The 21,255-nt window shown below is 44.9% G+C and overlaps 1 protein-coding gene across 9 annotated transcripts in view; it reads left to right on the forward strand.

Moving 5' to 3' along the window:
• The window catches only part of PPP3CB (protein phosphatase 3 catalytic subunit beta), a 1,016,614-nt gene that overhangs the window by 458,558 nt on the left and 536,801 nt on the right, over positions 1 to 21,255 (forward strand). The gene's annotated exons all lie outside the window — the stretch shown is intronic.

Below are 21,255 nucleotides of genomic sequence, written 5' to 3' on the forward strand. Positions count from 1 at the left end.
ACCCCCCCCCCCCCCCCCTAAGCGCCTTGAGACCCTACGGGTAAGTAGTGCGCTCTATAAATGTCACTGATTGATTGATTGATTGATAGGCGAGGTTAAAGCAGTCTCAATATGCTCAATATGATACAATACCACAATCAGGCACAAATACGATACCACACGCTATCACAGGATGCAGGCGCGATCAGGGGCACAGAATACGATATTACAGGAAGCAGGCGAGGTCGGGGCACAGATTGTCAGAGATAGATCTCAAAGCAGATGCGAGAACGGCCAGGAGCGGGTGGAGCTACCGGTTCTGACTGGGTCACCTGAAATCGTTTTTAAAACATTTGGCCCCTAGAATCAGCTTTGAATCTGATAAAGAACACTGCAGTCTATTGAAGCACTATAAACAGTTTGCAGAACAAATAGAATTTAAAACCTATGCTCCCTATTTGCGATTTCAATTAAAGCATGGAGTAGGGCGTTGTATTCTACTCTTACGCTTGGGTATACCCCCATTAGCCACTTTTTTAGCTAATTGGGATGGTACTAATAACCCCAAAGGTTTATGTGAAGGTGGCCAACAAGATTTGCTTCACGTTTTATTAATATGTCCTAATGTGAGGATAGTTATAGCTCGTCAACATTATATAACCCCAATTCAATTAAAGTATAATGCATTCCCTGCCCAAGTTTTAATTACATTGTGTAATTCTCCTGTTAATGAATTTGTCTGCCATAATCTGTTTAAGTTTTTCAAAAGCTTTTTGCCGCTGTTTTAAATCATAAGCACAATCCAAAGATTTTACCATATCTAATCCTATTAAATGCTGTATGAGCAGGTGGTAGTATATTGCTACTGTACCATCTTGTAGTGAGCCTAAAAAGCAAAAGTTTTTTTATCTAATCATTTTTATGAGTATCTAAAATTATTTGAATTCTGTATTTGTTGATCTCAGTTGAGCTGTGTATCAAATAAAAAATAAATTACTGTTTTTTTTTTACTGTTAAAAATGTAAAAATGCATTTTGCTCATTGATAATAATGCACAAACATATACATTCACAACATTTTCCTATCTTCTCTTATAGAGTCAGAGAAATCATTTTTTTTGTTTTTCAAAAACAAACTTCCAATTTCAGTGCCTTCAGAGGTGGCCCCGTGATAGCACAGAGATCTCTGCAGGAGCCAGTGGGTATCTCTAAACATGGTGGCAGTAATCTTCCCTATTCTGACTCGTGGTCATCTGCCTCCCAGGGAAACCTACTATACCAGGACATTTCTGCAAACTAGACACCCAGGGTATTCCAAGGTGGTGTGCCTTGCGTGTATCCCACAAAACATTCTTATTCACAATAGACTGCAATCCTAAATCTTTGGCAAAAATACATACATTTCTTCAATTCCTAAGAGAAAAATCTCCACAAACTGGCTACTACCCAGCGTTCCTGCAATTCTCCTTATAAAAACACTACCCCACATGTGTGGGTAGACCTAGTACTTGCAACACAAAAGGCCCCAAAATGCAGTGTGGAGACATGGCAGGAGCGGTAGTTGAGACATTTAGACCTGGGCGTGGCCCCCACCCTTGGAAAGCTACCAAATCCAGATTTATTTGAAAATTAGGCACCCTGGGAAGGCCATAGTGGTGTGGCTTGCATAGATCCCATGACATTTTCTTACTTACAATGCCCTGCCAACCTCAAACTTTGTCTAAAATCACACCTTTTCCTCACATTTCGGCGATGGACACTTATGAAATCACCAAAAACGCTAGGGGCTAGAAACCCTGCAGCGGACTATGTTAAAGCTATGATGATGCTATTGAAGCACGGTGGTGAAGCGCTGTTGCATGCATGCTGACCAAGGCATCTGGTATCTGGAACATGGTTAAGGTGCATCTGGTATCTGGAGCATGGTTAAGGTCATAAGTGCAACTAGCAATTTCTGTGGCAGGAAAGACGTAACAGAGATTATTTCCTTCTGCAAAATGCAAGAACACCAAAGATGTACCGGATCACAGGAAGAAGGGGGATAATAGGACAAACAATTAGAGACTGGGAACAGATGAGGGCGACAAAGTTGTGAGATGGGAGGAGACAAAGTGAGTTTGGGCGCAGAGAGAGAACATGTGAGGAGGGTCAGGAGAGGAGAGAGGCAGACAAAAGTAAGAGGGGAACAGAGGCATCAACAAATTGATTCAGGTCAGAGGAAAGAAGGGTGGAAGAAGGGTGAGGAGAGAGTACAGGAGAAAGACAGTGGAAAAGACAAGGGATGAAAGATTGTCAGTGAGAGAGGGAAAGACTAATGGAGTAGGGTTGTGGTGAGTGGAGAAGAGAAAGGGAACAAATGAAGGAGGGTGGAAGTGGAGACTAGCGAGATTTCAGGCGGTGGGATCTAAGGGTAGGAGAAAATGGAGAAGGAAGAAAAAGACAAAGAAGGATGAGTGGCAAGTGGTGATGGAGAGAAGGAAGAGAAGAGAGGAAGGAACGGCTAAAAAAAAAGCAGAAAGAAGTAGACAGAGTGATGAGCTGCAACAGAGGTGGTAAGGGGAGTGGCAGAAAAGAGAGAAGAGAAGAAAGAGCTAGAGAAGAGAAATGAAGAAATGTGGGAGTGGGGAAGAAATGAACGGGAGAAAGTGGAGGAGAGAGAAACAATATTGAGTGGAATTTAAGGGGCAAATGAGAATAGTAAAATTAAAAGTGGAGAGTGGAACACATTGTGGAGTTTAGCATTGGAGGCAAATGTGGAGCTGTGTGAGACACTGAAGGGAGCGAGGGCAGCGTGAATCGCAAGGTGAAGGCTAAAGAGGAGAGGGAAACGAGTATGTCAGAAGTTTCCTGAAAGCTAGCAAGGCAAGGATGTATAGCGCCTTATGTGCACTATATTAGTTTATTTGGGGTCCAACAGACTAGGGGGCTGATTCAGAGATGGGTTGGAAAAGAAAATCCACCAATTTGTGAAGAAAGTGCAAATGTTGCAGCAGAATACACTAATGATTTTTTTTCTATAGGTATAGCATGGTGAAGGAAATATCACTGGTGAATGAAATTTAAGGTTGTTACCCTTTGAACTGTCCGTAGTCCCAGTAGCCTCCTCTGTATTTTGTCTCTGCTCTTCCTGTGGTTCTGTCCTGCAGTAGGAAAAGCCCCAGGTTTCAGGTTATGCATGTTCTACTAAACTGTGACACACAGGATCCACATTGCTGTGTCCAGTTTACGACTACTTGCTCTAAATTAATCTGTGCTCCATCTATGCCTTTTCAATTTCTCAAATTGCTGCAGCATTTCAGAAATGCTATACCTATTTTTAGACCCCCTTCTAGACCTTTGTATTTCCCGATATTATTGTGTTATACGAACATAGCCGATGTGTTCAGTTTACGATTGTGTCATTCAAAGTATTGAACGTAAGGTATTGAAGTGTCACTCGTAAGTCATTGAAAGGCCACACATACAAAGATTGAAAACTTGGCAACTATGGAAGTAGCAACGCGTACTTTGAGTACTTCCAAGAAGCGACCGTAGAAATCCTGGCTACTGTAGGGGAGTTATCTGGTATATTTTTGGAACGTGGTCAAGAGGGACTCAAAGGAGTTAATAAAATATGTAACATATTCATTCTTTCTATTAAACAGGCTGTTACACTGCGACATGGTTAACACGTTATGCCACTTTGCATGACGGATATTATGAAGGATTTTGACTATGTCCACTTTGTGGGATCCACCCTGCCCAGATGCGAGTAATATTGTGGGCCTGTCAAACTTTCATAACTTCAGGCGACATCCACTGTACAGCATGCAGTTCAGTCCCAGTTGATCACTGATTTACATAACAGAAGAAGTTGGAGACAAAATAAAGGATCAGAAATGATAAACAAGCATTGACATAGCCAATAGGCCTCGCCTCTGGGACTTTATAATTGTTTAGCCATGCAGCACATTATCCTCGGTGCTACAACATCTACTGCCACTTCATTTGCCACTGGTGAATGGTCACACACCTAAGGATGGGCTTCCAAGCTTATTGGAAATATGATACAGTCTTTTAAAAAAAAGTGTATTTCTTTAACAAAGAAACTTTGGGCCAGATGTAGGACACCAAATACTGGTCGGTAACGGCCGAATCGGCCGTTACCGACCAGTATTTGGTTTTTGTTATGTAGTGGGCCTAGCATTTACAGAATTGGTAAATTTACCGATTCGGTTAAAAACAGAATCGGTAAATTTACCAAATCTGTAAATCTAGATTTAGGTGGCACTGAAAACAGTGCCACAGGCCCTTAAAAATTCGTTATTTACCACCAAATACTATTTTGTGGTAAATAACGACTTCCTGTGTACATGCACACCTGTGCATGTACACCTGTGCCATGTGGCACACATACATGCTCTAAGGGCATGTATGTGTGTCACATGGCACACAAGCCAGAATCAGGGGTGCAACAGGGTGTCAAAGTGACACCCTGTCCCCCTTGACAATTCGGTAATTTTACCAAATCGGTATTTACTGATTCGGTAATTGACATTGATTCCTATGGGCCTCAAGGCCCATAGGAATCAATGGCAATTACCGAATCGGTAAATACTGATTCGGTAATTACCGAATCATACCGATTCGGTAAAAATTACAGAATTTTTTCCTACATCTTATTTTCCGAATCTAGAATACCGAATCTGTAAAATTCGGTATTCTAGAGTCGGTAAATACGATTTTAGTATTAAATACAAAAAAGGGGGAAAGGGGGTCCTAGGGGATGTTTACCGACCGAGCATTGCTACTACGCCAATACATACGTATCTACCAACAACATGTAGCAATGGGTCAAGGAGAACCAACAAACTAACTATGTATCTGTAAGGACGTGACCTCAACTGAAGATGTGAAACAGCGAAATCAAACCTAGGGTACTTTCTCAGTGAGAAAAAATTCCCATCAGATTACCGACCTGTACCACCCTACATCATATGGGATCCTTCACCATGAAGGTAGATTGTTGTACCCTCGGTCGATTTGGCAAAACTCAGCCTAATCTCACATATATGTCCCAGTACTAGTGTGGTGTATCTAGGTGTCAAGTGGCAATTGACTAGCAGTGCTGAAAAAGTGAAAATAATAAGTGACTGATGTGAAACTACATAAAATTGGGTAGTGAAGGGGTAAAATATATATATATTTTTTTGGTGTAAGACGTTTATTGCACATTTCACAGGTAAAATCACAGTTTCACGCCAACAACCATAACAGGCCGGCTACATTCGTTTACAGTAAGTGCATGATGTTGTTAGGTGTACACAGCCCATCAGCCGACATCCATAGGACCGGCGGCGTTGCGACAAACTGTATATGCGAGATAGTGCAGTGCATTGTAATTATTATAGCATATTCATACTCTTACATTTTATATTTATCTTTTTCTTAAACCTTAAAAACAAAGAAAAGGAAGAACTATCCCAACTCTAATCACTGTGTCACAGCATTCTCCCTCCACATTCTAAGGATGGTAATCATTGCACCCCTGAAGCTTCCCTATGGCAACCTATCTCATTTGCACTATTCATCTCGGCCAAGCGATTGCGCCTGCAGATAATCCCTCAAATACATCCAGTAATCTTTTGGACGTGAGACAGCCGGTAATTCCTCCTCATATGTTGCCAGTGTATCCCGGCAATATGTTAAATCTTCCAGCCAGTTTTTCAACTTCGGCCCCATTTTCCCGTTCCAGTGCAGTGAAACCCTCCTCTTTGCCATCAAAAGTGCAACCACACAAAACTTTCACTTCTTTGCTCTGAGCTGTGGGACAAGCCCCAACAGACAGGTTTTAATTGTACATTCGAGCGTCACCCCAAGCATCTCGCTCACAGCTTGAACCACCTTCACCCAGAATCTTGCTACCAATTGACATTGCCAAGCTAAATGTATGAAGTCTGCATTTTCTTGTTTGCATCGTACACATCTTGAGTCATCGCGTAAACCATACCTATGGAGTCGCTTAGGTGTGTAGTACATTTGGTGTATGTATTTATAATGAATAATCCTAAGGTTTCCATTGGGTGTTAGTATACTAGTGAGTGCGCATGTTGTTTCCCATTCTTCCTCGGACAACGTATCGTCCAATAGTGTGCCCCATTTATCTCTCATCCTGTCCGTGTTCTCCCCAATGTCCCATTGCAAGCTGGTGTATAATCTAGATATGAGGTGCGTGGCAGTAGGAGCCGCCAGGAGCAGCTGCAGTGGGGCCAGGATCTGGGGCTCCTCCGGGAAAGTTGTAAAGTGTTCTCTCACCGACCTCTGTAGCCTGTAGTAGTTAAAGTTAAATAATAGTGTTGGATGACTAATGTAGCCCAATTTGTCTAGTGTTTGAAAAATCCCGTCCTTGTATAAATCCCCCATTGTGTCAATACCAGCGTGGCGCAGCAAGTCCATCCCCACTTGCTCCTGAGTTACCGAAAGTGCTGGGTGATGTGCTAGTGGGAGCGTTGGGGCATAAAGCGGTAATCGTCCAGCTTTCTTACCCATCAGCCTCCACGCTTCGACGGTGGTGTTCACCGGGTTTATGTCCCGCTCGTGTTGTCTAGGTCGCTTGTGTGGTAACATGCTAATTAATGGGATTGGGTCGGCATCACCCTTCTCCACCGCTACATGCGTCAGAAAGGGGATCTCGTGGAACCAATAATGTGCGAATTGTGCCTGGGCGCAGAGATAATAGAGGTACATGTCGGGAACTTTGAAACCTCCCCTAGCATACGGCAATGTCATAGTTTGTAATTCTATTCTGGCTTGCTTGCCCGCCCATTGCAGACTTAGTATTAATTTGTTAATGTTACGGAATACCTCTGCTGGAGGTTTAATGGGGATGTTCGTAAACAAGTATAGGAGCTTAGGCAGCAGCACCATCTTTACGATAGCAGCTCTGTCCGCTAGCGACAGTGGCAATCTATTCCACTGTTTGATTTTATCATCTAGAGAGGATATCACTCTACCATAGTTGGTTCTGATGACTAACTCCGGGTCCCTATGAAACCACACCCCCAAGTACCTGGTTGGCTCGTCTTGCCACTCTAGTGGGTAATCTAAATTGAAGGGGACAGTGCTATCAGTTAACGCTAGGATGAGTGATTTTGTCCAGTTTATTTGTAGTCCCGAGTATTGACCAAATTTTATATATTCACGTAATAAAGGATTCAGGTGTTGTTCTGGTTTTTTTACATAAAGTACCTTGTCATCTGTGTACAGTGAGATGTGTATCGGTCTTGACGGGAGTTGTATGGCCGAATAATGATGATGCTGTCTAATTTTACATGCTAAAGGCTCTAGCACTAAAGCAAAGAGCATCGGGGAGAGTGGGCACCCTTGTCTCGTCCCGCGACATATTGCAATCGGCTCCGATACGTGTTTGTTAACCCGGATACGAGCCGATAAGTTTGTATAAAGCATAGAGATCCACTGTGTAAATATAGGAGGAAATCCCATTCGCAACAATACTGCGTGTAAAAAATGCCAGTCTATCGTGTCGAATGCTTTGGCAGCGTCTAAGAGTACCGCCACTGCTTTGATTTCGGGTGTCAGATAGTGAGCTAGTGCAAAAAGTGTGCGTGTGTTATGCGCTGTCGATCTGTCCGGGATGAAGCCAGACTGGTCAGGTCTCACCAGTAATGGCATTAGTGGTTTGAGTCTTGCCGCCAAGAGGCTCGATATTATTTTCGTGTCCACATTTATAAGGGATAGAGGTCGGTACGAGTCGCACTGTTCCTCATCCTTCCCTGGTTTTAGTAATGCAATCAGCATGGCTTCCCTCATCGATGTCGGGAGGGTTTGGGCCTTGTGTGCCGCACCATAAAGCCTCACCAGGTGAGGTGCCAGTAGATCCTCAAAGGCCTTGTAGAACTCAATCGAGAAACCATCCGGCCACGGCGCCTTGCCATTTGGCAGGTGTTTGATTGTTTCCACAACTTCTTCCACTGTTATGGGGTGAGCTAGGTATTCTCTATGATTATTCGACAGCCACGCAATTTCTACGTCTTCCATATATGTCAACATTTCCTCCTGTGGCAGCGAAGGACGTGCTTCATACAGTTGACCATAAGTGGCCATTAATTCACCCATAATTACTTTAACGTCCCGCGTGGTTGTCCCCTCTCGAGTTTTGAGCGTGGTAATATGTTGAGGCGCTCGACCTGAGCATATTTTCTCCGCCAGTGCCCTGCCCGGTCTACCTCCCTCCCCATATATCCTCGCCGTTTTTCGCTTGGTTATGTATTTGAGTTAATCTGTTGCGAATTGCTGGTGCTCTTTTAGGAATGATTGTATTTCCCCCAATAGTGTGATGTCCCTCGTTTGTGCGTATCGCTGCTCTAGTGTTTGTATTGCTGTTTCTCGAGCGCTCAACTGCCTCCGAATGTCTTTCAATATGCCCGCGGTAGTACTAATGCACATTCCCCGCAGTGTGGCCTTAAAGGCTTCCCATAAGAGACCTGGGTCTTCCGTCGTGGGACAATTTAGGTCAAAGTAGTCCACTATTGCTTTGTAGATAGTGTCCGTGTATATTGGGTCTCGCAGTGAGCCAGCATTAAATCGCCATGTGAACGGCGGAGGTTCATTGTGTGGTATTTGCACTTCCAGTAGCACAGGGCTGTGGTCTGATAGTGTTCTTGGCAAATGCTTTACAGAAATTGTCCAGGCCACCACCTCTCGTGTGCCCAGCCAATAATCCAGCCTAGACCAACTGTTGTGTGCCGCAGTTATGTGCGTCGCCACGAGCTCCCCTGGACTATGGGCCCTCCATATGTCAGTCATGTGTAAGTCTGCAAGTGCATCGAGTAGCGTCGCTCTCGCTGGCGTATGTGGCTATAACGTGTTTTGTGACCTATCCATCCCATCTTGCAATGCTATGTTAAAATCTCCTCCCCATATTACGTGCTCGATCTGAAGATTGGATATGGTTTGCCACAATTTCGCATAGAACCCTGGGTCATCAGTGTTGGGGCCATATGTGTTCACCAATGCAACCTGCCTTTGTCTCACTATGCCTATGACAATAACGCTACGCCCTTCGGTGTCCTTGTGTACGGCCGAGATCTCAAAGTGCACCCCCTTCCGTATTAAAATGCTGACCCCTCGGGAATATGAGGAGTAGTTTGAGCTGGCTACAGATTCTGCCCACCTAGCGCCCAATGTGGATGTGGAGTTAGCAATCAAATGCGTTTCCTGCAGAAAGGCTATGTCTATATGCAATCTATCAAAGTAGGCAAATATCTGACGTATTTTCTTCGGATTATCCATCCCCCTGACGTTCCACGTTACGAATTTCAGTGTGGTGGACTGTGTCATGTCAGTAAGTAGTGACGTTTATCCTGATATGTTGTGTGACAAAATACTTTAGGCGCGAGCATATTACAGTGCTCAGGTCCATGCCTCAGCTTACAGTGCTTCGCAGTACTTGTGGCTGTAGCTGAGGTCGCAATGCTTCTCAGACACAGTGAATCTTTTTGAACATTCCCCATGACCCTAACCCTCCCCCCGCCCACTTCAGCACCCAAACTTTGCCAAAGCCATCCCTCAGAATTAACCAAACTGTCTTTTGAACTGTAGTAGGGGCGCACCCGCTTGGGGGTATCGCCAGGTACACACATTTCCATCCACATGGTGGATGTGGACGGGTGCGTATGCAGTTATTTTTGTGAATTAAGTGTTCCTGTACCACACATTTTCCGCCAATACCTCTCTTCAGCCCTTGAACGGAATCCAATACAAGCAGTGCGCTGGCGACAAGTGGCGGCTGCCCACCAGCAAGTGCAGTACACCCTCTGCAATGTGCAGACATTCCCAGGAAATACATGTCCCTTTCCCGCTCTCCCTCCAGCTCCCCATGCCCGTCGTGGACCTCTAAATTACTCACTGTTCATGCTGCGTGCACTGTTTCCGAGTTCAGTTCCGGTCCGTGCATGAGGCACCAATGTTCCCAGGTTTATACTGGCATAGATCTCAACTTACATGCTATGTGCCACATTCAGCCAGGAAATCAACAAGGCAGTGTCTAAACTAGTTCCAGCATAGAAGTGTGTCCATAAGAGTAAAACCCTTTACACAAGTGTTATGTTCGGTCCCCGGATGACTCAGTTATTGTCGCTGCCCTGGTCTTCTCGCTCTGGTGTCTTGCGCCGCCGTCCTAGTTTTTTGATGTAGTCCTGTGCCGCCTGTACCGTGAGGAGAACCACGGGTTTGCCCGCATTTGTGATTTTGAGCTTCGCCGGATATAGCATCGCGTATTCAACGCCTAGTTCCCGCAGTTTCTTTTTTACTGGCGCGAATTCCTTGCGTGCCATCTGAACTGCCATGCTGTGGTCCAGATAGAATTGTAGGGTGTTACCTTGGTGTGGGATTTCACCCTTTTCCCTGGCCAGTCGGAGAACCGTGTCTCTGTCCCTGTAGTTCAGCATGCGGGCGATTATTACACGTGGTGTGGCTCCTGGCTTCGGCTTAGGTGCCAAGGATCTATGCGCGCGTTCAACAAGGAAGACCGATGATAATTGTTCAGCACCAAAAAGGTCTCGTAGCAAGGCCTCGATGTAGTCCTCCATTTTGCCTGTGTTGGTAGATTCCGGCAGGCCTGCTATGCGAACGTTGTTGCGTCTAGACCTGGCTTCCTGATCCTCCACCTTAGCACGCAATACTTCCAGTGTCTTCTCCATACCTCCGCATAATCTCGTTGTGGATTTAGATTCATCCTCCACCCTGGAAATCCTTTGCTCTGCCTCCACCAGTCGCTCGCCATGCTTATCAAGTTTCGCGGCCATGTTGTCCACACGCTGTACCACATTGTCCAACTTGTTATTCATTTCCTGTAGGCTATGCTGTATAGCCCGCAGGATTGCCTCGATGCCGGTCCCGTCGCTCACCTCGTTATCCCCTTCCGTGTCCGACGTCGTCGCTGTGTTCTTTGGTTGCTTCTTCGCCTCAAACTGCAATTTAGTCTGCTGCTTTTCAGGCTTCCCCATGTTGCAGGAGCGTGATAAGGAATTGCGCAGTGTTGTCCCAGCCGCGTCAGCTCTTAGACCTTTCGTGGCACTTAATTTGCGTTGTTGCGGCGTTTTCGTTGCCCACTGAGTCCCTGCTTTATGCATTAGGCTCACAACCTGCCTTCATGGTCACGATGGTGTTGTGCTAGATGAGTAGCGCGGCGCTGCGCCGTGGTTCTGCAGTACCTACAGGGAGATCGTTTTCAGTGCTTGTAACGTTAGGGGCAAAGCCTTCAGCCCTTATGTTAGTGTATTTACATGGATACAGTCGCCAGGGTCGGGCTGCAGGCTCACGCGTGTATGTTCAGCTGTAGCGTGTCCCTGCTTCCATTGTGCCTCGCTTGCAAATTGTTGTGTACCAATGCGGCGTGTGTTTGCTCGCCTGTCTCGTTAGCTGGCCTGCACGATTCCACCCTCGGCACCTTCGCCCATGGACGCACTTCACTTACCCTCCGATGGTTTCCCGCCTCCGCCGCGGCTCAGCGGTCCGATGCCAGAGTCCAGCCTGGGGCGCGTCCTATGTTTTAGCAACCAGGATGCCAGTTCCTCTCATCAGCACATGCCCTTCGCACTCGTTTGTCGAAGTTGTCACTTCGCCGAATCTTAAACAGGTCCCGACGTTACTTCTCCGATGTCCGTTATTACATGCGTTCCACTGCAGGCGCCATCTTGGAGCACTTGGAACGCAAACCCGAACCTGGCATTTGTGAGGTCTGTGGCTCCCCTTGGCAGTCCTGGTAGGATACGGGCCGTTTATGGTGCTATTTCGCTGTGGTCTGACTGGGTCATTGCGCTTGCCTTGTCCACAATCTGGTACAGAAGCTAGTGGAACCGGTCTCCGGGAGCCGCCATCTTGGAGCACTTCACTCGTTTGCTCGGCTCGAACAACGATATCTCCGCCGCCACTGCCTCTTTTTGTGATTTAGCGCCGGTAGTCCGTGGGCTGCATATTCCGAGATATTATGCCATCTATTTCGGCTGTTTCAGCTGTATTTTCGTGGGTCTAGGCCGGTGTTTTTGCACCCGTCCGGCGGAGCTGACTCACGAGCCAACCATCCTGCAGTGCGCCCTCTAGCGCCCCCCGGGTAAAATATTTTTTAATGAGTACCTATTCACTCCCAAGTTAAAAAAAACAGTGCAAATAGTAGTATAAACAAATTACTACTAAAATAGATATTGGGTCGACATGTTTCTGCAGTTGAACGGGGCCAAAAGGTCTCCTACTGCTTCTGCAGGACCATGAGTGCTACTGCTAGATGTAAGTGAAACAAAACTTTTTTTAGAAATTTATATCACCTAAATAAGATTTACCTACATCGGGCCCTTTGACACTAAGACACCTTATAGCACTGCATGGAGAAGTACACATTAAAGTGTTTTTTTTCTGTACAACTGGTAGTCTGAACATATATATCTGGAAGTGCTTTCATACACGATAATGACTTTTTTGAATTACTTGGTGATGTATTGTCGATCTTGTACAAACAAAACAGTTCACAAGTCAAGGTGGTATTACATTTCTTAAATATGGGACAATGAGTCGAAATGTATGAGCAATCACCATTGGAAGACCACTAACCTTAGGTTGTGAAGTAGCGTACTACCCCCCATAAGGCGCTTTAACACATCATATGGGGTAGAAAGCACTAGATAAATTCAATTTCAATACAATATGTCCTCCCTTGATGATACAAACTCTGCCTGCAGTTATTTTGTTTCACATATCCCTTGCCGACAAAACCCTGCCTGCAGCGGTTTTGTTTCACATTTCCCTTGTTTCAACTATGCAAGTTGTTTTTCGCAGAGTGGGAAAAAGCTCTTATTTGGTAGGTTCCATGACTGCTACCATGGGTAAAATTAAATTTGGGGTCATGAACTAAAGGTCTAGCTTAGCCACTGGACACATTGTGTGATACCACATGATCCTTGTGCATAGATGAAGAGTTAATCGCCAGGTAACTATAAGTTGCTGAAGCATATAGCCGGATCTTTATTACAGCCACTCTGACACCCAACTGTGTGCACTCCCTGTCTCTTCTTGTGTAATGAATGCTCCCTCACATGTGACCTCCCTGAGTCTTGTGCAATGAATGCTCCCAAACATGTGCACTCCCTGTCTCTGCTGGTGTTAAGGTCCCTTGCGGCTTCTTACCTGCCTGGACTGCTTGCTCCAGTACCTTCCTTCCCGTCATTCCAGTGGATTCAAAGGTGGTGATATTTTTAGGCTGGGATGCCATATTGAGAGGGCTCAAGGTGACAGGGGTCGTGCAAGGACTGTGAGCAGCCAGGGTGCAACGTGACTTCCCTGGTGTGTAGTGCTGCAACAACAGACAACCCTTGTTAGTGTGGGAGGAGAATATTGTGTGGTGTACTTCCTGTGCTTTAAACAGTGGAGAAAGCAAGGAAGAAAATAAATATTTCCACTTTCTCACACGTTAATGAATATGACAACTTAGACGCACTTGTAGGTTATTCCGTGAGGAATGTCCTAATCGCTACTGGATACTAGAGTGCAGGAAACCATTAAGGTTGTTAAAATAACCCTCACCCACCAAATAGTTGGTGGCATGCTTCATCATTGGGTTCCCAGCTGGGTTGCCGAATACATCCCAGCTGTGCTACAACACCTGATTACTTTGGAGCAGGTTTTTTGTGAAGGTGCTAGTGCGAAGAAGTGTCTCTGAAGTGCCCAGGCGAGTGGTGCTTTAGTTAAAGGGCATTTATGGGCATATTAAAAACAAAGTGAAATATTAATAAGAAAAAATGATCTTCTATATCTCTGTCTAAAAAGAGGTCGACGTGATTCAGCCTTGCTGTAATTGAATGAGGCTTTCTTCAGGACCATGAAATGTGAATAGTGAAGTGAGAATAAAAAATAGTTTTACATCTGCATAAAAAAGTGATTTTCAGCACACAGGCTAAGGTGTGCTGGATAAGGAGCGTGAAGTCCGTACTTACGGGCTCACAGGCTGGTAACAATTTTGTATGTTACATATTAATGCTCAAACGGATCTGTGAAGATGAGGGACTCCTGCAGTCACACATTTGCCAAGGAGAACCTCCCTTTTGGAAACCTACTTCTGGCTTCATGGGATTCCTGTGCTGTCAGGGGCCTGCCTGCAAAGAGAGAGAGGCGTGTTTATGGGGTGGGAGTTACATTCAGGGGAGTGCATTTTCATAACACGCGATCTTAAAACCACATGGCATTTACAGTTCGGAGGCTAGGGAAAATTACAAAACTGGCTTCCAAAGTTCTAAATCTGGATCTATAATGTAAATTTAATGCAACCTACAGAAGTGTATTCTGGAATATTTAGGAGTGTTTGAAGAAATATTTTTGAACCTACCCAGGTGCGACAATGCAACTATTTTGGGGCGAATGACCCAGGACGCATACATTTGGCAGCTATGGTGTCTGTTGTACCTGCTTCTCGGCTAGTGTGAGTGTGGTTTAGAATGTTGGGGTGGATGAGGCTGTGGTATGTTGGGTGAGTGTGTTTGTCAGTTGAGAGAATGGGCTGAGCAGCAGAAGGCTGCTCCTGGTGGGGCTCTCTGTATCTTTATCTTGAACTTACTATCTTAATAAATACCATCCTGAGTTTACCATGGAACTGGACCCTGTTTTCACAACAGTGATGCTACAAACTGAGTTTGGTGGTGAATGCTACGACCAGGTGATAGGAGTGCATAATTGTTGATGAGAGAGTGGATGACTAATGGTCAGGGCCCCCAACTAAATAATGTGTGGAACACGAGTGGTGTGCTGAAGCCGCAGGATTCCAAGGCTCAGGCAAACATGAGTACTTATTAAGATCAGAAGGAACCCTGAGTCTGCGATGCCCAGATGGGAGGAGGGGCCATTGCGTCTGTACCATGAGCGTAAATGCCTTGGATGAACAACCAAAATTAACAATGAGTGATAAACTTCTGGGAGGGAACCAAGCACCCAAAGGAGGGCAATACACCAATAAAAGAGTAGCATTTACGATTGCCACAAGAAAGAACTAATGTCAATCAACGGGCATGGTTAGAGCCCATATTGTAGATACAGCATGTCTTGCAGACAGCGCATGCGCTTTACGTTTCTCACTTGAAGTGTGGAAACAGTTTATAATGACTCCTGAAAACGAAATTGTCTCAAGAACTCTTCTTTGACATATCGAGAACGTTTGAGTATTTTCTTCTCAGCAGCGTTAAAAGGCCATGTTTTTGGAGAGAACTGAAAAAGACACAGGTAATAAATTATCAGATACTGGCATATGGGGAAAATGACACTTTACTAGTATGTAGTATTTACTAGTATGTAGAACTGCAATGTGAAAATCAGATATATTTCTGAAATTACTTTTGTTAATGTTTGACATTTTTTTGCCAAGTGACTATTTAAAAAATGCACGTCACAAGGCAATCACGCCCCATACTTTCTATGGTGCAGTAGGTTCATTCAGTTCAACATTGCATTAACACAGGACTGCTTTTCCAGAATAGGATAATTCATTCAATTCAGAGACACTGCTCGCATTTTCTACGATACTTTTGTATGGCATTTTAGATTCCGAATGGATTTCCCGATTCATGCCCTTATATAGGTATAATTCACACTGCCCTTACATAGGCATAGAAATCAAGCCCTTATTTAGGCATAGCCCATGCTACCCAAATACAGGCATGGCTACTTCCATCCGTTCACCAAACGTCACAACCATTTCTTGGAAAACCAGCTTAAGCCGTTAGGGACTTCCCCTTGCCGGAATATTGATTTCTCAGAGAACTCAGTTAGTTTTACAATGAACATCTATTCCTTAGGGGTTCATTCATGACTGTCATATGCCCGACTTTACGTCAAACATGGCATTCCTAAACACCTTCAAGGTATAAATATACCTTCACTTGCTATGGCAAAGCATGGTGGTTCGGAACAGTTCGACGACCTACTTGCCCGACGCAGCTCACTACAGCAAGTGCCGAAGGAAGCCGACTTTCCAGCTGACTCACTGATTAGGAAGCTGCCCTCCTCTACTGAGAAATCCAGCTCCAGTGTTTCTGACTCCCCTTGCGGGGTTTTGGGAAATCGAGTCCCGTGACAGAGATACCAGACCTCCTTCATTCTAAGGTATGGAGCTGATTAGAACCTAGCGGAACCTTTGGTAGATTCTTGGCAAAAAGTAAACCTATGCTAAAGACCATACTTACTCCCTCGTACTAGACCTAGGTTAGGTACATTGGGGTAGGCGTATTTTAGAAGCACCTGTTGAGTATTTTAGTCTAAGTTATTTATATTTGTATTTTTATATGGCTAAGAAACCATACAATGCTATTACAGTATTATTTCATAATACTATTCTCGCTGTACGCATTATACTTTGCATTTTGAATAAACGATTGTAGCAGTTCACCTCTATTGCATGGGAAAGAAGACTGTTCAATAACGTTTTATTGAAAACGCCCATCTCTCTATTTCTCTGCAACTCTGTAGAAACGAAGCATGCACGATTGACTGAGTGAAATACTTATCTATTGTTTTTACGACTCTGAAGATATTTTCCAGTCCTAGGGAAACAAAGTTGTCATGTTTATGCGGTTGTCAGAAACGAATCCCTTCTTGTGTATTTCTAGTGACCTCTGAGCTAGCTGGCACTCACAATTAAGTTTTGTATATTCGATAGAGACCTACTGACCCAAGTCCTACGTCAAATCTATAGGATGTATTATTCCAATGCGCAGAGCCTATTGGGAATATAGGAACTACACTACAATATATGTAAAGGAAAAGTTCCCAAATTAATTGCTTGCAGGTGATAGTGTAAGTTCAATACAATTGAAATAGCTTTATGGTGCGAACATCTATACAATTGAAATAGCTTTATGGTGCGAACATCTAATCAGAAGCCATCAGGAAACTGGCTTAAATACTATGAAGGTCAATTATGCCAATAATTTGTACGATGTCGCTAAAATAAGTACAATAGAGTTGGTTAAGAGTAGTACTTGTTAATGTTGTGGTTAAAAAAATGCAGTTCGGGGTTTGTGCTTCTTAAAGAATTATTTTTCACAATTTTCTGTTCCTGACTTATATCAACAGGTAGCTTTGTATATACTAAAGGAGTAATAAATGTATGCTGGTTACCTTAAGACTATTAAGGGTACCAGAAATCCTCACTGTTTTCAGATCTACTGCAAGTAGTGGATGCAAGCCCACAGTTTTCAATAAGGACACCTCCGATATTGCAACCATTAAAAACTCTCAGCATGAAGTAGATAGGTAGGAAGAACTAAAGAATACTTGGAGAAGCATTGGAAAAGCACAGTGTTTGCATATGGCAACCCATTAAAAGCAAGACCTATTGGCTTTGCCAATGCTTGTCTTTCCTATGTTAAGTGTGGTCTGATCTTGTCTGCTATGTGAAAGGTGACCCTTTAGATTTAGAAGGTGGGAGAGATTAATCTTGCCATGGTGGTGGTTCAAAGTCCGGAAAATACCACATTGTGTTAACTCCTTTGGCTGTGCTTTGTGGAGCAGTGCATAGGTGGCTTCAGTTTCTGTAGCAGAGGCATATTCTTGGGGAATGGGAACTCGAATAATTACTACGAACTACAGACTGAAATCGTCATAGTACCATCCATTATCTAGTCAATACATTGTAAGCCTGCTTTAAAAAAAAGAAGACATAATGGAATGTGAAAATTGGCTGTTGGGGATCAGAACTTAATAAGTCACTTTTCTGACTTTTGCGCCACTGGAATGCCTGACTGTCGGTAGAGCGGAGAAACGTCCTACTTCAGTTAATAATAACTAGAAGGACTCCAGTGCCTCTTGATGCTCGGCCTTCCTTATGCAGACTCATACCTAAAGCTGCAGATGTTGTCCCTCACACTGCCCGACATCGCAAATGCTGAATGGCTGTCCTGTTGGCTGAACCAACCTGTGAGCCATCGGCTGAAGGGAGCTAACTATTTCTGAATGAAGTTGCGTGGGATGCTGAAAACCTGAATAACAATCCATCCAGCCAATGACTCAAGTAGGCTGAATATATAAGCCCCTCTATATGTATTATGTGTATGCATTCATTTTAAAAGATGACAGGCAGCTAATGCTGTCATGCCAAACCAAGAATTGGCAGATTTGCAATCCACAAAAAAGCATCTTTAGTGGTGAAGTGAAGGCTGCAACAAATCTAGGCACCCAAACTGTATCTGAAGTTCTCAAAAACCTCTCGAACCTTTATAACATTAATTTCCTTCTAGTTCTTCGTTTTCACAATCACAGCATTAAGTCAACTTGCCTTACCAGTTGGTCTTCTTGTTTCTTGCTCTTAATGTTTTTTCATCAGTTTGAATAAATGTCTAACTTTGTGTTGCGTTATTTGTTAATGTGCAGCATTATCTACGCGCTGATAAACTTGTCAAAACGGGTAATGATCCAGGATTCAAGGGGATCTTGGCAAAACCAACAAAGGCCTATCTTATGTGAACAAAGCAGGTTTTTGAAGTTCGCTTATCATAAACATGACTGTGTACTTCTAGTAGGGTCACATACAGTTGTATGTGCTTCTACCATACAGAACGCTTTTCCTTACATCTCAATCCATATGAAATGAAATATAGCACTATATCCTGCCATTCAGAATCAAACTTTAGTGCTCTTGCCGGGACGTATGTATTTAGTTTACCGTTAAGAAGCTGCTCACCTTCCCACCAAATAATGGGAAACAGTGAGGCTGCCTTGAATTCCAGACTTCACCCCTCCCTCCCTGTGGGCAGACCGCAGCGGTGGAATGACGTTTACTGAATTTGTTGAATTTGACAGTGATTGTGTAATGCTGACCAGGAAAGACGCATCAAGACTGAGAACAGACATGGGCAACAAAAGATCAATTAAACTATTGTTCTTGATAAAGTACATTAGAAGATAACCCTCCTCGGGGGTGTGGTTTGGACGCCGGAGGAAATGGCGGCTTGAGCCCTTCTCTCCTCTCGTGGCGCCGAGTTTTTGAGACAATTTGCCGAATTCCTGTGACCGATAACTGATACTAACATGCCATGAAGCAGCAGACTATAGGGGGAACACATCGATGCTACTTTGAGTAGCCGGGAGCAACGCTAAAAACTTCTACCAGGGCCGTATGCAGAAGCCGCACTGAAGCTGAGCGGGGGCCCTGCCCGCCTACCTGGCTCACCGGACACCTGATCCTGCCTCCACTGAGCGGCCTGCTCAGCTGCCGGGATTTTCGGTCCATGAATGCTATGCCGGTCAATTGCTAGATGCCTGCAGCAGAAAACGAGGGTCGGGGACGAGCTGACGTGCAATAATTACAGGTACCACGCTCGTTAACACGCAAAATGGCAGCCGCCCGAAACTGCATCGGCAAATGCCTCTAAGCCTGCATATCATGCTCATACAGCGTTGTAATAACATCGGACGGCCCTCCGACTGCCTACGCTCCCTGATGCAGCCTTACAAAGTCAGACTGGCGTTTGTTGAGCCCTAATAACGATCTTCCATGTCCCACCATCAGCATGTGCCCAGCTAACCGCAACTGCGTCTCCTCATGTCGAAAGCCCGTTCCTGATATTTGTATTGCGCCTTAGCTTGTTGCACATGTGAAGAGCTGTGTACTTGGCCTCTTTTCAACGGTGAGGAGCAAGTTTAGGACCTTCATTCAGCCTTGCCTGACCCTAAGAGGGCCGACATTTGTGACACTCCTTGCAAGTAGTGCCTGCTGTTTGATCCTCCATCAGCCTCTAAAGGTATGGTCACTAGATACTGAGTATTAACCAAGCGCCACACGCCAATATGCGCTAACAATAAGACATATCAGGTCCCAGCACTGGCAAAACATTAACTGAAAGAAGACAAGCCTGAAATAAGCCTGAAAGACTACTGTCCAACTATTTAGCTCTGGCAAAATACGACCACGGAACACAGGTTACCTATACCCATCAACGCAGACGCCACAAGCCCGACGGTGTAAAACCAACCCGCAACAAGACTTTTCTCTCTTTCCTATCAGGATTGAAGGATTAAAATCAGGATTAAAGGCCAACATGGGGGACAAAGAGACAACGAAAAATCTTAAGCGCTTAAAGGCCGAACCACCCATACCGGTATCGCCCATCAACGGCAAGAAGGAAGTTAGCGAAGCCATGGACATCATATTAAGTAGATTGGAAGAATTAAGTACCTGGTGAAATCTATGAAGGAAGAGGTTGTGGCCATTAGACAAGATATCAGAGACACAAACTCTAGACTCACCGAAACTGAATGAAGAATTAGCCGTCTTGAGGACGTTGAAACCAAGACCTGTGTTACTCTCAAACGGTTGACCATAACATCAGATCAGACGACGAGGAGACTCGTGGAATTGGAGGATAGAAATCGGAGAGGGAATCTTAGAATATTTGGTATTCCGGAAGGTTCAGAGGAAGATCACGGATCGTGCGTTGCCTTTTTGGAAACCTGGTTCGCACAAGCAACCAATCTCACCTTCGCCCAGCCTCTGGAATTTGATAGAGCGCACAGAGTACCAGGCAGAATAACAAAAAGCCAAAAAGGCCCGAGACCCATCATCTGCAAGCCCCTATGATTTCAACATATGGAGCAAATGTTGTCTTTAGCTGGAGGCGGTGGCAGCACCTCGAAATAGCGCTTAGTGAAGGCGAGCAGATTGCGAGGGCTCTCCTCTGCTCTCCTCCGGTCCCCACTGAATTACCGAGTCTTTTAGATTACTTGCACTTCGATTTTATGAATTGTATGTAATTAACTTTTGTGCCTTTTAAAAATCTTTTTTTAATACTGTTACCTTTACTGTGCTTAAGACTTGGTCCCCCTGTGCCCCGGTCCACCGCGGCTCCCAGGTGCCGATTGATGTGGAGGGCTAGACGGGCGCCATCTTGAGTCAGGCTCGGACCCGGCTGGACCCGAGTTAGCGGTCCAGCGGAGGGAGGGGCTGTGGGTACAAATAAAAATGCACTCTAAGACGCGCAGCGGTCATGCGCTGCGGGCGCGCCGTCTGCGCGCCGAAGGAGCGCCAAAGGAGGGCCCGTCTGTGCCCGTCCGTGCCTCGGACGGGCCTAGGGCCAGCCATTTTGCCAACACTCCTCGACGGCCCCCTAATAACTTAATACGGTATGCACGCGGGCACCTAATGTCGCTGAAAGGCGACTCCTGTATGTGTGATGCTGCATGGGACGTGACTAACAGTGCGTCCCGGATCTGCCAGGTGTGCAATTTCCGTTTTCGGCCCAGCCTT

The sequence above is a fragment of the Lissotriton vulgaris genome, chromosome 5, assembly GCF_964263255.1.
Source record: "Lissotriton vulgaris chromosome 5, aLisVul1.2, whole genome shotgun sequence".
Classification (NCBI taxonomy): Eukaryota; Metazoa; Chordata; class Amphibia; order Caudata; family Salamandridae; genus Lissotriton; species Lissotriton vulgaris.